The 16618-nt window shown below is 39.6% G+C and overlaps 1 long non-coding RNA gene across 2 annotated transcripts; it reads left to right on the top strand.

The window, feature by feature from the left end:
- Positions 1-3777: 3777 nt before the first annotated feature.
- On the top strand, positions 3778-15542 carry LOC144200694 (uncharacterized). Of its 2 annotated transcripts, XR_013327174.1 has the most exons (6): positions 3778-4172; positions 8624-8750; positions 9103-9280; positions 11690-11803; positions 13904-14027; positions 14123-15542. It is a non-coding gene; the product is annotated as an uncharacterized LOC144200694 (long non-coding RNA). The 2 variants fall into 2 exon arrangements; XR_013327176.1 differs by lacking the exon at positions 11690-11803.
- The last annotated feature ends 1076 nt before the right edge of the window (positions 15543-16618 follow it).

The raw sequence follows: 16618 nt of genomic DNA, 5'->3' as shown, positions 1-16618 counted from the left end.
TTCAGCATGCCAGCATGGATTTCCACACAGATTCTCTCCATTCCTGTGAGGCCCAGGAAGACCGGCAAAATGAAGTTCCCCCTTCGCAAATCAAATTTCTCCCCTTTTGCCTGCCACATCACAGCCAGCAAGCATGTCTCTACAGAAATCACTTTCCTCAAAATAAATGACAAATTGGTTTTAGCATGTGTGTGTGTGTGTGTGTGTGTGTGTGTGTGTGTGTGTGTGTGTGTGTGTGTGTGTGTGTGTGTGTGTGTGTGTGTGTGTGAATGCTGATCCAACAAATGCTAGGCGGTAGTATTCAAGCAGAGAACCTTTCATTCAATTCTGCAATGAAAATTTCTATCTTCTGAATATGAAAAAAGTAAACGTTAAATAAACCAGCAGTATGATTCATATTGTTTAAGCTTATGCATTCATGGTATGTTCCAGGTCAGTTTTAACACAGGTAAAAATATTCACTTTTTTAATATAAAATTATTCCATGTTCAAATGAATGTTTAATCCATAATTTTGTTTCAAATAAAAGGTAATACATTATAGCATTGTAGCATTCAGGTATTTGTTTTTTGCAGATCCAGCTCAGGTTCAATCATTTCTTTTTTGTGTTTTGGTAGCTTTGGAAAAAAAGATATTTTTTAGTAGAAAAAAAATTAAATAAAAAATATGTATTGTCCTAAATATTAATAAAAATGCCACACAGAAAAGAACACAACGGAATAAAAATATGAATTTCATTGGGGAGCATTTTATACCTTTCAAAACTGATCAACTTTGGCCTGAATCCTGTGTGAACATTAAAAGGACAAAAATTAATAACAATCATGATAGCATAAACTCCCGTCCCAAAGTATGTGGGTATTCTCAGCACCAGGTACCTTGTATTAAAAAAATAAACACATATGTACCATCTCTCTGGAGGTGTGAAACTCTTTTGGGTAAAACATTCCTCACGGATACCTCAGTCTGTATTGTCAAATAACCTCAACCTCAAACTGCGGTGTGTTGAGTGAGTGATTCATTTCCATGCTAAAACAGACAAGATAATGTTCCCTTCTTTGTTGTACAGTATCGCAGGGGCCAGTGATTGAATTACTGAACATCCCTCTGTGACTAAGATATCATAATTATGCCTGAGTTTAAGATTACATTATTAACTAGCTGACTTCATTACAATGTAACATCACCTCTCCAGTCAGTTACATACTTATCATAAAAAGGAGGTGATTAAGGGAAAGTGGAAATGGCTGCAATTGTCCTTTAGGGGCCTTTCACACACAAACGTTACAATGCCAATCTACAACAATTGTGTTGCGAATTGGCCTCACCTTCTTACAGTAATGGTGAAACCGGGAAGGAAAAATGCAAGCTTTTGATTCCGGGCTCAAAAGTGAAGCGACAAAACTGACCGGCTTTTTCATTGAATGAATAAAAATGATGAGGCAAGAAAGGTTTTCAACCTCCACAGAGGTTTTGGAGGTTTTTCAGAAGCTCTCTCAAAGAAATCATTTCATTCTTGCTTTTGTTCTGATATGATTGGATGGCACGTTGATAGACAAATAACTTTGTATGCCATAAATGTCTTCTTTTTCCCTTTAACACACATTAAACACTCTAACAATTCCAAGTCAAGATGAAAAATAGTAATGTAATTTACAACTGGTGCAAGAATGAATAACAACTCGTGTCCTATGAGTGGTCAGCACGTAGGCCTCACAGTGAGGAACCTGGGTTCAAATCCATGTCGGTCCACCTGTGTGGAGTTAACGTGCTCTCCCTGGGCCTGCGTGGGTTTTTTTCTGGGCGATCCAGTTTCCTCCCGCTTTCCAATGACATGCATGGTAGGCTGATTGGAGACACTAAATTGCCCCTAGGTGTAAGTGTCGGTGTGAAAGGCTGTTTGTCTCCTTGTGCTCTGCGATTGGCTGGCCACCAATTTATGGTGTCCCCCACCACAGGCCCGAAGTCAGCTGGGATCGGCTCCAGCACCCCCGTGATCCTAATGAGGATAAAGCAGTTCCAAAAATGAGATGAGAATAGAACGCAAGTGGGGACTTTCAGGGCCAACATGGATTTTTGTTGTCTTATTGCCTAAAATGAAAATTTGGCATATATCCAAGTTGGCAGGTGTCAGACTCGATTAAAATTAGTTTTTTTTCCCTATTACAGTATCTGAAGATTGCAAATAATCAGCCTTTTATAAGTGTGTATTTTTGTAACATCTCTGTTAACATTGCCTTCATAATTTCAGGCCTACTCACCCCCATTCTGTGGGAACTAAAGCCCTCTCCACTGACTGGGACAAAAGGTGGCCCTCCCCTGCAAACCTCACCCCTTACCCCAGCCACCACTGCCCCCAGCCCACCTCACAACAAAAGGGGCCACGACGCCTTAATTCCCAGGGAACGATATAAATGGTGGCCCCTGACTCCCGAAGACGGGCGAGGAACGAATGGGCCTAAAAATCCAATAGTAGGGGGGTATGGCATAGAAGTCATAAAAGAGCACCCCCACACCACCTCACCAATGCCCCCTCCTTTACCCAAAAGGTCCCTTTGTTGGTAGGTTAGAAGGGACAGGGTTGGTGGGGTTGGGGGCGTTCCAGGGTGAGGAAGGACAAAGGACAGGTCGGAGTAAGTGACAGGGGTCAAACAACCGGCCTCCCCTCTCAACACATCCATTCGATACCATCCTGATCAAACAAGGATGCACACACACACACACACACACACACACACATGCATTATGACAACCCTTTAATATTCACCTACACACATAGGATTAAATGCAGTGTTGTCAATGAATGATTCGAAATTTCTCAATATTTTTGTGGAGTGGTCAAAAATTATTATTATACTGAAATATCTATCTTTGTGCTCATGTATAAGATGGTTACCTTTGAATGTATGCTTTTTGGTGCTGATCCAAATTCAAATAGTCCCTTCAGAAGGTCATTGCTCTACCAAGGGACATCCCACTGCTTCAGGGGTCTTATTGCACATCAAGTCAGTACCTTCAAAATACCTTCTATCTTTAGAAGTCCAGTTATACTGTATGTCTGCGAGATTGGTGTAGTGGACCGGAAACGTGCTGGATAATTTGGACCATGTTGTAACTTGTGTCCACTTTGGTGCTAGAAGTCAGAGGCTCAACTATTATCAATCATTTCAAAATCATCTCAAGATGACAACCCCCGATCCACAGCCTGTGGCACTTCGTAAGGACGTTTCTATGGATAAAATAAATAAATAAACCTTGCCATTGCTGCCCTTCCAAAACATTATCTGTTGGTTATCAATGAAAAACAATGTTCCTTCACACGCTCTAAGAGCTCTGATAGATTTGAGTTTGTTGTTCTTGAAGCAAAACGAATTAGCACAACCAACAGCATGAAGACTTTTGAGCAGTTTGTTTCCATTTACTTTGTGAGATGTTTTATTTTCCCTCCAAACCAGAGGGTTTTCCAAGAAACTCGCCCCCATTTGCCCTCAAACTGTCCCCCCACCCTAACTTTTTTCACTTCAGCATAACATCATGGCTACAGATTGTGAAAAAAAATCCAATTAGGGAGACTAAATTAAGTAGTAATGGAGGAGCGGGTCTCCGTAGCAGCGTTGCCCTAGCAACAACAACTCACAACACCGCCTCTAGTAGTTTTGCTACTTTATCTGCAAAATGCACAATTGAGCTTTAAACCAGCCCTCTGTCTGCCGGAGCCAAGCGGGCAGGATGGAGAGCTGCAAGGGTGGGGTTGGGGTTGGGTGGGAGTGCATTTATGGGCTGTGATTGTTGGGGGGTTGCTTCTCTCACAGCTGCACGCTCCAAGCTTTCTCTGTGTCTTGTGATATTGCCGGCCGTCAAATATTTATTCCTCAAACTGTCTAATGCGCCATGATGCGCTTCTGTGCGCGGTAAAGGGGTGGATTTCAAAGACCCCTCAAAGGATGACGCATGTTCGGCGAGCTTTGATTGTGTGCTACCCTCCAGTCGTAGAACAACGTGACAGAAAGGAGGGAGGCAGTGCTCGGTAAACAGCCTTCAGCCGCGCGGCCTTGTTGACTAAAATGATAAAAGCTCGGAGAGTTGAGGACATCAAGTGGATTTTCATCACGCGATGCAGATTCCAGGAAATGGGATTATGTTTGAAAGGAGGCATTATCTCACCTGCAGACGTTAGTGTCAACTTCATTGGGAAAGTTTACTTTATGTTTTGACTCATTCCAGTTCACACATCTTTAATGAAATACGACTCAATAAATCTAACAAAGCACTGGTTACGGGTCATAGATTCTAGTAAACAAATGTAATAACCCAAGTCCCAATTATCAAAAGAGAACATCCAATGTGTGAGTATGCCATATTCCCAAAAAAAACATTATTTTGCTGTAAAAGATCTTTTCACATCTTATTTGATTTCATGTAATTCAGAAAAACGTGTCATTTATTTACTGTATTATCCAAAACACATCTGTAAATAAATGATAACAACTTCCCAATTTTTACAGTACAAAGTATCTAGCTTTTTTTGAAACACGATAACCATTCCACCAAAATAAGGCTCAAATTATCCTTATTGTGCTTTTCACCAGATTTCAAAAACCAAACAAAGATTTGAAATCCAATCAGGATGGCAAATGAATCTTATATCGCCTTTTAAAATGTATGGTATTTCAATAAGATAAAATATTTTAAAATGATCAGACACATCCTTCCAAAAGACTTGACATGCCAGGCCTGAAACAAATTCATCAAAGTTTTCTGAATATTAATGATGGATCTTATTACTAAATTTGGAATGAAGTCAAAGCATGCAGAGAAAATCCACAAATACACAGGGAGAACATGCAAACTCACCATAATACATCAGGGACTGGACTCTTGATCTCACAATTGTGAGGTGGACATGCTCACTACTTTCCTGACATGCTTACCACTTTCTTACTGTGCCCATTGTACACATTTTAATTCAATTAAATGATATCTCATTTTAACACCAAAATGTTTCAATCCAGTAGAGAAGATCATATTTTTGCTTGGTGATGTTCCATAAAAATGAAGAAATATAAAAATCTCTTTCGTTGTTATTACTATAACTAACTGTCGAAGATGACTGATAAGCGACGCGAAGTGCGCCACATTGTGAAATCATGCGCAAGCCTACTGACGATCCAAAGTGCAACGCACACACTGTTCCTTTGCATTTTCACACCCCAGCTGTGTTCATTTCAAGACGACCAGGTGCCCACGAGCTTCTAATTTGGACACTCACATTCAAACACACAGGTGTTGAGCAAGCGAGCGGTTGACTGTAGCTGTGCCAAACACACATCCCCAAACGAGCGTATGGCCCACACATGTTGCATGCTCAGAATCGTAAATGGATCTGAGTGGACTGTGTCAGTATTTCCAGCAAAAATTGCGAGAACGGGTGTGGCCAGAATACCTTCCTGGTTGAAAAAGGCCAAATTTTTGGGGATTGTAAATGGCTGACATCAAAATTATGTACAATTATTTTTTTCTTCTGGCATACTTTAACAAATGACTTCCAAGCCAAGTTTACTTGAGCAGCCAATGCACCCATTTCACAATCACTTGCTAAGTGATACTGATTAGTCGATAGAGACCATCACTGTATAGTGTTTGGACTCTTCCCAATTTAAGCCAGAGTGTTCCACAGTCCCGCTTTGAAATGCTTATTTATTATCTGATAGTTCCAAACCACCCCCTCCCTGTTCTTTCACACTCATGACGTCATCAATGGAAAAGGTTTAACTTTCTAGGCATTTTTATCAGAAAATATTGAGTGGATAGCAAATCTTTTATTTTTTTCTCAATAAGTCCAGACATTTTGAAGCAGAAATGCAAGATAATTGCTTAGTTTACTATGACCTGTGTGCCCTTCCATAAGTCTCTGCAGCACCCGGAGGTCTAATTCAGGCCTAGCATAGTCAGTTGGCAGTTCAGGTTACCTAAAGAGGTTAATGTCTATTTATCCAGGAATATTTACTCTCTAATCCAAGAGATAAAATGACGAGAAGTGAACATTTCAGCTACTTCCAGTTCCTAGAACAGAAAATGAAAATACTTGAAACATGGTTGAAATCACCAAAAATGGTTTGCAACAAAAGTCTGCTTATTCTGAACATCCCTAACCTATAAATCATACTGAACATCAGTGAAATTTGCAGTCTACAGTAGGCACTCTTCAAATCTGAGACAGTTTACTCAGATGATTGGGCCAAAATACTTGTTGACAGGCCTTGAAGTCTCATTGGGAGCTAGACAAAATCATTCAATTTCAGAGAGACTCAAAATGCTGTGCCAAAGGTGAGTTTTATTTTGTACTTTTATTATTAAAACACATACTTGAGCAGATTTCAAAAGTACTGCCTAGAATGCCCAAGTTTATATTATATTTTACAGGCTGGGGGAGTCTGTTTCAAAGCACTTCAGTGACTATTGTTAGTATTTGTTTCTTTAAACGAAATATAGTGCAGCTTCAAAAGGTGAAAATACAGAAAATATAGCATACCCTTGCGACCTTATAGTTGCAACGGCTTTCACTCTTCTGAGACTTTCTACAACTTTCTGAGTGTTGCCTGTGTGAATTTCAGCCTATTCATCCAGAAGAACATTTGTTAAGTCAGAGGTAAGAGGTCACTAATGTGGATGAGAGGCCCGACTCACAGTTAATAATTAAACAGTGTGAAGTGAGGTGTTGATTAATCAGTCCATTGAAGGAATTGTCTTCACTTTTTCGACATCAAAACAAATGTTGACCCTTTATTGCAAAGGACACTTGTGCAGTTACACGTTTCAAAGGTAAAGCTTTAAATGAAGTTAAAAATATCCATGTACATATATCCCATAGCTACAGTGTGCTGAGTGGGTATGCTACCTGGCAAGTGTGTGCATGGCGCTCCCCTCTTTGGCCAGAGGCTGCTAAATAATGGATGCGTTGGAGGGAGCACAGGCAGTTTGAAATGTAAATGTGATGGATAGAGAGTTATGCTCTATGTGTGGGTCTGCGTGTGTGCATAGCGGCTCTGCGAGTGCACGCGTTTGAGGCTGTCACTCATGGGTGGGACTAGTTATGTGTCTGGAATGTGTGAGTGGACACAACCAGAGACTACCGCAAATAAAAAGACGTTTCCTGGTACTTTTTCCAGGTATCATCATCCAATTGTTCATTAAGAGACCTTTTAATTGAGTGCTCAATTGTGGACTATTTTTTTTCAAATACACTGGTCCCTATATGTCTGTAAAAAAAGTATATAAGGAAAATAAATTATTAAGCCATTAAAATACGCCAACGTAAATACACTGGGAACAACTTGGAAGGACTCTGAAGGGCCACCAGTAATTCAATCAACTTACTGTACTGTTTTTCTTAAGTTTACAACACGCAACTCTAAAGAAATAGTATAATGTGCAGCTTAGTGTCAAACAAGTTGTCATTTAGACATTTTTTAAGAAAACTTTTCAGTCATACATGGAGGGAATTGTTTATGCAAGGAGCAACAATGGGATGCCAAGTGGCACTGATGCAAACAAAGAAAGAGAAATTGGCATCTGTTGCCATCCCAACCCGTTACCACCGCCAGTGTTCCCCTTTAGTGCTTTTGCTTTTGTGTGCGCGTGCACGCATGTGCAAGAGAGCAGCAGAGGGCCAGGCTGTCTGAATCCCCCTGACAGCCACTTGTCACTCTCCCCCCTGACCATCTGGGCCTCTGTCTTATCTCCTAGTGTGCTCACATACACACATCCTGAGTTGGACCACTACCCCCTGTAGGACAATTGACCACTGTGTATCTTTCCGTGGAGTTGTTTAAAAAGGACAACAAAACAGTTTGGGTTTTTTTAACAAAAAATAACACGTGCTCTATGGCAGGGGTGGCCAAGTCCGGTCCTCCATAGCCACAATTCAGTCTGTTTTCCATATCTCTATCCTCTTCCACACCTTAATCAAATTATCAACTTATCAGCAAGCTGTCCAGAAGCTTCATACCAATCCTGATTATTTCATTCAGGTGTGTTGGTGGAGGGATATATGAAAAACAAACTGGATTTGGGCTCTTGAGGACCGGAATTGGCTAGCCCTGCTCTATGGTATGTTCACATATTCTAACAAATTGCACGTGCTAGTGGCAACAGGTGTGTAAGAGTTGGAGACGGCATTTTTGAGGGAGCAAATCTATGTTTTCGTTCTCTCCAGTCTTAAGGTTTTGACGATATAACATATTTAGAGACCACTGCAACTCTGCGTGATTTTTTATGAGTTTCTCCTGCTGTGTCTTTTCTGGCTGTCGTTCCTTTGTGTGACAAAGTTGGTGGTTTTTGTCATCAACCCCCTGTCTGTGTATTTAAACTCCGTATTTGTGCGCATGGCACTATATGTTTGCCTTTCGTCGTTGTGCATCTCCCCCATTTTTATTCCTCCCTAGTTGTTTGTATTTTCTAAATTATTTTTTTATTATTTGTGATGTTATTTTATAGTTAAATTCTTGATTAAAATCTTAAGTTGTGCACCAGCACTTCCAGCCGAGGCAAAACGTAACACCAAGTGTCAATTGGAAGTAACAGAATGTGTTAATATTCATTCTTTCATTCATCTTTTGTGTAGATGTGGGAGTAAAATGTAGTACTTGGAAAAACCCACGCAGGCACGGGGAGAACCTCCAACTCCACACAGAAGTTGAATTTAAGGGTTGAAGCCTTTTCATCAGAAGTTATTTTTTCCAGAAAAAAAGGTAAGGAATTACCAGTGTGCTTTGAAAGAGTTGTTTCAGAGAATGCTTTTTTTCTCTGTTTATAAATCAAATGACTTCATCCATTTAGAGTTTTCTTCAACAATTCATACACTAAGATGAAATATATCCAAAGTATGTGTGATTCTGTTCAGAAAATTGAACAGGAAAATAAGTGTAGAATTCTCTGCTTGCTTAAAACATGAAATGCATTTTAAAGAACACTCAATGCTAGATGAACAAATTTGTGACCAATATACTTTGCTGTATACCCTACTGACTGAAAGATCCTGAATGCAGTAAAATATTTCTATATCCCTGAAATGATCCTGTGGCTCCTTTCACAACATCTCAGGTCACATGTGACAACCCAACTGCCTGACAAGAATATCTGACCAACTGTACTGTCGCCACTCTAGTGCAAATGCGGATATGACAGATCTCCCTTGGAATGGAATGACTTGTCTTTGGCCCACTCTGGTGTTTTAACAGCACATGTGTGCAGACCGACTGACGGCCGAAGAACATAGCAGGTTTGTGACAGCCAGTGGAAGTGTATTTAATCTGTCATAGTCCATGCCATGGGAGTCGGTTTTGATGGATAAGCCTTCGGATCCCCACATTTTTAGTCTCTTCATGGGTGATACACTCACAATCCCAAAAGCCTTAATATAGTTTTGGCTCTCTTATCCTTTTTTACTTTGTATGATGGATGAATAGATACACATTGAAGTAAATGTACTCTCCCCCTCTCTGGAAGAGAGCCTAACAAATAATGAGAGGTGCATTGAGACCCTGGTCCATGATCACACACCAAAGGCCCCTGTGATACATCCATGCCATTGACTGTGAGAATACCAGGGCTCCAGACTAATGGTAAAAGATGGCACATGAGTGTGGCTGTGTTTGCAATGGGAAAAGAGCAAAAATTGGCTACAAGTAAGAGAGCAGAAGGAGAGAGAGTGTATGTCACCCAGGAAAAAGAGCAAGTTTATGTGTGCGTGTGTCTGTGTGTGCATGTGTGTGTGTGCTGTGTTTGTGTAAGTGAGGGACAGCTCGTCCTTCAGGCTCACCTCAGCCCCCTTGGGGTCTGATTTCTCGGCACAAGCTGCAGCGTTTTACTGGTCCCGGCTGACGGCCATGAAATGGAGAGAAATTTACTACTGTGGAGCTCATGGCATTGGCAACCGAGCAAGCACTACCGTCCCTCATTCACCCCATTTCACCTTTAGAATTATACTGTTCTCCATCTCTTGCCGTGGCTTTCAAGCATTCTAGAACTTCTCTCCTTCCTTGATGTATACATTTTTGTTCTCAACCCCCTACTTTTCCTGTTCAGTTTTTTTTCTGTTCTGCACATTTTGGGGAATTTTCTCTTGTATTTCATTCATTCATCTTACGTGCCATGCAACCTCATAAGGGTTCCTGGAGCCTAGCTCAGCTGACTTCGGGCAAAAGGCAGACTATACCCTTGACTGGTCACCAGTCAGCTGTAGGGCACTCAGAGAGACAAATGATTATTCACACTCACAATCATTCCGCCACCAGTGGGAATTGAGCCCATGCTCGTTCACACCAAAGTCAGGTGAGTTAACCACCACACCATACCATCAGGCGACCCCTATATTCTAATAAAAGTCAAAAAAAAATTTTTTACTGTATTTGTACCAAATCGCTACATAAATCATCTTAAGGCACATTGAGCAGGTCAAAAACAAGAGTCTTCATACAATACATTAAGAACTTTCCATAATCACACATGACCTCCTCTGCCTCTGGAGAAATAACAGCAAACAGACAGCTACTAGGTTGATACTGACGCTTTCAGCTGGCAAGCTTGAGGTGGAAATATATAGTAGATGGACACCTAGAAGACAGAGGGGGAAAACATGGTTGAATAACTGTACGCCCATACCCTGCAAATGAATGATGATCAGTTCTTCTTGCCCAATAATCAGCGTTTGCAAAAGTCCAGGATTATTTCTTCCTTTTTCATGGTGTTTAGTGTGAGATTGTTCACCAAACACCACGAAGACAGTTTGTTGACCTCATCTTTGTAGGCAGAGTCAGACACAGACTGAGATGAGTGGGGATATAGGGTAGATCAATTGAAAAAAGAACCCTTTATAATTTGTGTTATGCTGTGGTCAATAAGTGAAGTCATCATGGATGTGCCAATGGTCAGATCCTAAGGGCAAAAAGTATGGTGGCCTTTGGTGAGTGTACATCATGGCAATCTAAGTCTCAGATGATCTTCCCATCCCATCTTTTCTTCTGAACTTCTGCCTCGCTTTTTCTTTCATCGGTCCATCAGAGTGGAGGTAGAATCTGGGATGGAGGAAGGAAGATGAGGTGGGTGGGGGCTGGCAGCGTCCTGTCAGGGAAGGAATGAAAAGTGTGTTTGTGTGTACAGCTGAGGGAGGCGTCGATATGATGAGGCTTCAGTGTTGTCGGGATGGATTAGCCGGATGACTTTGAGGGGTTTGTTCTCTTGTCTTTGAGCACACAGCCAACTCGCTGTACTCTCCTTCCTCAACCAATCAGACAACACACGCCCATGTCCTCCGTACCATATCGTTCTCCAAATCTCTCTGTTGATCTGTTTTTGTGGGATAACACAAATCTAAGCTGCATCTGACTTTTCCCCTTCAACACCTAGTCTGAACCATCTCTATGACAAACAAGTAATTGTTGGTTTTCTGTTTCCTCCTTCAAATGTTATTCATTGTTATTTCTTCCTGTTTTCCAATACAGTTGTATCTAATTTATCAAGACAACCACAGGTAAACTGATTGTTGGCAAAAGGTGGCAGGGGATTGACACATTACATGGAACAGTCCCATATTTTGGGGTGCGGTAGTGTTCTAACAGAGACAAGGGTTAAGGTTCAATTGCATTAATTTGTTTATCTTCTGTACCGCACATCCTCGTAAACATTGCAGGGGTTACTGGAACCTATCTCAGCTCAATTTGGGAAAAGGCAGACTACACCCTTAACTGGTTGCCAGTCAGCCGAGGGCACACAGATGACAATTCGCACTCAGTATCGAAGTCAGGTGAGTGAAGTCGACACCATCAGGCGGCTCACGGTTCAATTTCATTCTGATGAAAATACCTAAGGGTGCTGTGAATAACATACAGTTCGTCCGCCGACATGGCAGCACAATTCTCCAAAGTAAACTTGACGTATATTCATTCAGTGGTAGTGTCCTTTCATAAATTCCAGGAAGGGAAATTGGAACTGTGATGTTTTTCTACTGAAAAAGTTGTTCTACACCCTTCTTTAGTAGCCTACGGCCAGCTAGACCTAAATGTTTATTTAGGTCAGAACTATCCACTGTATTTGTACTGCTGAGTTAGTAGAAGACTTGTAGAAACTTGAAAGAAAGCTGAGTTATAGCGAGTTAACCCTGAGCATGATTTGTGTCTTGCAAAAATGATTGCTGTCTTAATTTTGCTAAATAAACCCATTCAAGGCCATTTTCCTTGGAAAAGTACTAACATTGGAATTATTTTTATTTTATTATATAATTATTATATATATATTTGACCAGTTAGCACAACATTAGGTTGCTATCTATTCACAATAAAGCATAGTTTTCACCATATGAAATCTCATTAGCATGAAACTAATTGAGAGAAACCTGATGTGCACATGTTCTATTACAGTTTAGTAAAAAAGCTAATTTTCAAATTCAGGTTAGACAATAGTTTTCTGAACCACGTTATCCTCATTAGGGTCGTGGGGGTGCTGGAGCCTATCCCAGCTGCCTATGGGACAGAATGACAGAATGACTGAATTGGTGGCTAGCCGATCACAGTTGCATATAGTAACCAATTTCAACTATGATTTTAGTTAAATCACTTCTACATTAGCCATACAGTATTTACTCATTTTTTATTTGGGGCACCTGTAGTATAAACGCAAATTATTCAAGCAAATGGTTTGTATAGTATCAAAGTGTAGTACAATTACAAATGTAAATGTAAGATGTGTCAGGAATGTCCTTATGGATGTCTTTGTGCGGTTTTTGGTTGAGGTGCCAAAACTCTCCTCTGCCCGTCTCTTCGCATGTGATTGATGCCGTACAATAACATTAACACTTCTCTCACTGTTCATAAGCGAAGGAGGGGCAGGCAGAGTAATGTACTAGAGCGATTGATTACCCCGCTGCTACCCTTTGACGACTTCCCTAAAGATGGCTTCCTCCAATTGATAGCTAGTGCTCCACCTTTGAAACTTCCCCACCATACACCTGTCCAAATTTAGACACTCCTGTAGCAATTATGAAAGAAAACACATTTGCATTTATGAATATAATAAAAGCAAAGAAAGCGAGCATGGGCCCCTGGAGAGAGGAGCAAGTAAGCAGGGGGATAGTGGATATAAAGAGGGAAATGTAATTTCTCAACGCTGTTTCTCCAGGGAAAGCCAACACTTTAAACCAATGAGATTTAGTTTTTTGTGTATGATAAATTGAAAGTGCTATTCAAATGTGCCAAGTGAACACGGAATTCATTTGTTTTCCATTTTTTTGTGCTAATTTCACTTACACATACTAAATATTCAAACATTTTTCATCCCTCCAATCGGAACACCCGATGAGCAAGAGCAAGGTAACTCCTTCAATTAAATTGACCTCCAAATATCCAACTATTTATTTTAAACTCCCTGAGAATGCCTCCATCTCATTTGTCAACTTAGCACAGTACAGAGTTTTTTATCGGGATTTTTTCTTTCACATCAAGCGGCACATATTCTACTGTCATTTTTGTAGAAGGCAGTTACCGACATAGTCAAAGATGAGTCGGAGCTCCCCAAAGTGTTCTGCACCCACGACTGCTCATGTCCTTTGTCTTTGTTCCATAAAAGATTTTCTGCTCTCTTGGAGTTTTAACTCATGCAAACTATGTGCCTAGTTCCTTCTTTTACAGAAAAAAAGTGAAACAGTCTAACTATTTTGAAGCACATTTTCATTAGTATAATTGAAAACTCTACTTTCCAGTTGAAATATGCTAGTTTTGACTGACAAGCTTCGTGTGACCATTAGACACCAAATCCCTAGTGGCTCATTTTCCAATGAAATTGGTTTGTTTTAAAGAGTTACAGTTGTTTTGTTGTTGTTGTTTTCTCTTTTTGTGCATTTGTACCTTAGAGAATAGAAAACTACTCAACAGACTGCTTTTATATGTTGGAAGAAAATATAGAAAGTATGCAAAGAAAGAAACAGGAAAGAGAGAAATCAACGCAAAAGGGTTTTTTGCAGGTCGGATGGAAAGGTGAAGTAAAGTTTTTTTTTCTTTGTTTATATATATATATTTTAAATCACAAAACAACCAGGGTAGGGGTTTTCACATCTGCCTTCTGGTTCTAGATTGTGCATTTGACCTCTGACTCAGGAAGCATAAAAGTAATAAAGAAGAAAGAAATGAAGATGATACAATTCGGAGTGGATTAAAAATGAAATCAGTGGTTGAAAAAGAATGTTGTTTTTTTTTTTTTTGCAACAGCAAGATATAAATTGGGAATTCAAATGTAAATTTTGAGATGAATTGAAAGTATAAATTGAAAAAAAACAAATCTAACTATAAAAACATTAAAATACAGTTGAGAGCGATTTTATTTTATTTTACTTTTATTATTGCCCTTGCATGCTTTACTAGACTATGTAATATCTCATTGTGTTCTCATTTCTGTGAGCACTGCCTTTGAGCAGGCACCCCACTGACACCACAGGGTGCAGATCGTCACGGATGAAGACTCATCCACCTAAAATTCCATTTTCTGCAAAATATTTGAAAGCAGAGGATGAAAGTCAATTTCTTAGGTCAATCACCCCCTCTCTTTCTCTTTCTCTCTGTCACTCGTGACAATCTGGTAGCAGTTTTGTGCTCCCCCTATCTGACCGACCATCGACCTGATGTAGTTCTGGCCAGTCGGCATGGCTACCATGAAGTCTGTCCTTGAAGACCTATCTAGATAAAGCAGAACTGGGTCTCTATTGCTCATGTCATTTAAAGTATGTCTTACTAGTAAAAAATATGACATAGTGATAATAATTAACACTAATGTTAAGTCGGTGTGAGAGGTGAATGTGTGAAGTGGGCACATTTTTTATGTGTGAATGGCCACTTAGCAGCTCTCCATTTGCAGGAAGCAGCACAGCTATATTTGTTTATATTCATTGTTAGAAGGTCTAAAATACAATCAGTAAGTGGACAGTCTGGTTCCAATTGGATCAAATTTAAATTCTAATATCAGATGTATCAATCTGTTTTCTGAAGCATCTTTCCTCCAACACAAGTACTCATCTTTGTCTGTACATTCATTACCACATTAGCATCTGTAGATCTAAGGTGTCCAAAATGTTTCCATTGTAGGCTGTATACGGGTAAAATAATCATAAAGAAGCAACAATAAAATTCTTCCACATGTTGATAAACAAATTATGAGTATCAGACAATGGCTATGAAGTGAAAGATATGCTGTAGTACTTTTCACATTGTTTCATCTTTAAATGACCTAAGTGGGGACGGATGAATGATGTTGATCGTCAATTTTAACTTATCTCCACAAAATCAGATGAACAAGCAGATATCTGTTACAAACAGTCTAGCAATTACCTCAACTGAGTGTTTGCTGCTCATTTCATCCGAATACCGAGATCATCTTTTTTTTTAAGTAAAAACAATTGGTTGATAAATGGTCTGAAATTTTAAAAGGTTGTGGTTGTATTCATAAAAAAATCTATTCAGTATAGCATTACATACATGTTTTAAATTATAAGAATGCATCTTTCTTGTCAAGTCTGTTTCCTGTTTGCCAACAGCAGAACTAAATTAGCTGATTTAATCAAAATTGTGGGTAGAGTGAGCTTGCATGTTTTGCAGGATTCTCAGAAGCAGGCATTAGCAGTTAATACACCTCTGCAGTGAACGTGTGCACTCAAGACAATTATGGCTCATGTGTGTAGGTGTGTTTCGATGTGATAGAGACAAAACCGTATATATATATATATATATATATATATATATATATATATATATATATATATATAAAAAAAAAACATTGTTTTGTCAGTAGGTGCTTCAATCTCCAAACTAGGAATTTTACCCCTCTTGAGTATTTTCAATTCCCAGGGCCACAAAATGTCATAGTTCTCACACACAAACACCGTAAATGACCAGAGGTAATCTACTGTTTGTTTCAATGCAAATGTGCTACATGCCATATGATGTGTTCTGTAAGGCACTTTTTTAAGTCACTACAGTGTTCCCTCGCTATTTCGCGGTTCAGCCACTGCGGACTCAGAGCTTCGGGGATTTTTTTGGGAATTAAAAAAAAAAAAATACAAATATTACATTGAGACAACATATTTTAGTTTTTTTTTGTTATAACATGAATCTCACTCTCTCTCTCTCTCTCTACTCGTATTCTATATAATGTACTGTATACAGGGGGAGGGGGATAAATAAATAAAAAAATAAATAAAAAATATTGGGAATTAAATTCAAATTAAGCATTTTTGAAGGGGAATCCCTACTTCGCGGAAATTCACTTATCGCGGGTGGTCCCGGTCCCTATTAACACTGAAGCTGTTTCTTTTGCATAAGTATTTAAACAATTGTAACTACGCTCCTTAATAGACCACTCAATGCCATCTTGTTAAATTAAGTAATGAACAGGGATACAGCCTCTCACATCAATTTGGGCATGCAATGAAAATAATTCCTTCATATTGGCTTAATATTTCTTGCTAAATGCCAAATTTGCTGATAATCACTTTTGCACTCGTATTTTGCTCACCACTCGCTTTTCAAAACAAATTGAATATTTGCCGTCAAAAGAGATATTGGTACTGCCTTCTAAT

This window comes from Stigmatopora nigra, chromosome 1, assembly GCF_051989575.1.
Source record: "Stigmatopora nigra isolate UIUO_SnigA chromosome 1, RoL_Snig_1.1, whole genome shotgun sequence".
NCBI lineage: Eukaryota > Metazoa > Chordata > Actinopteri > Syngnathiformes > Syngnathidae > Stigmatopora > Stigmatopora nigra.
This window is presented reverse-complemented; position numbering and strand designations above follow the sequence as displayed.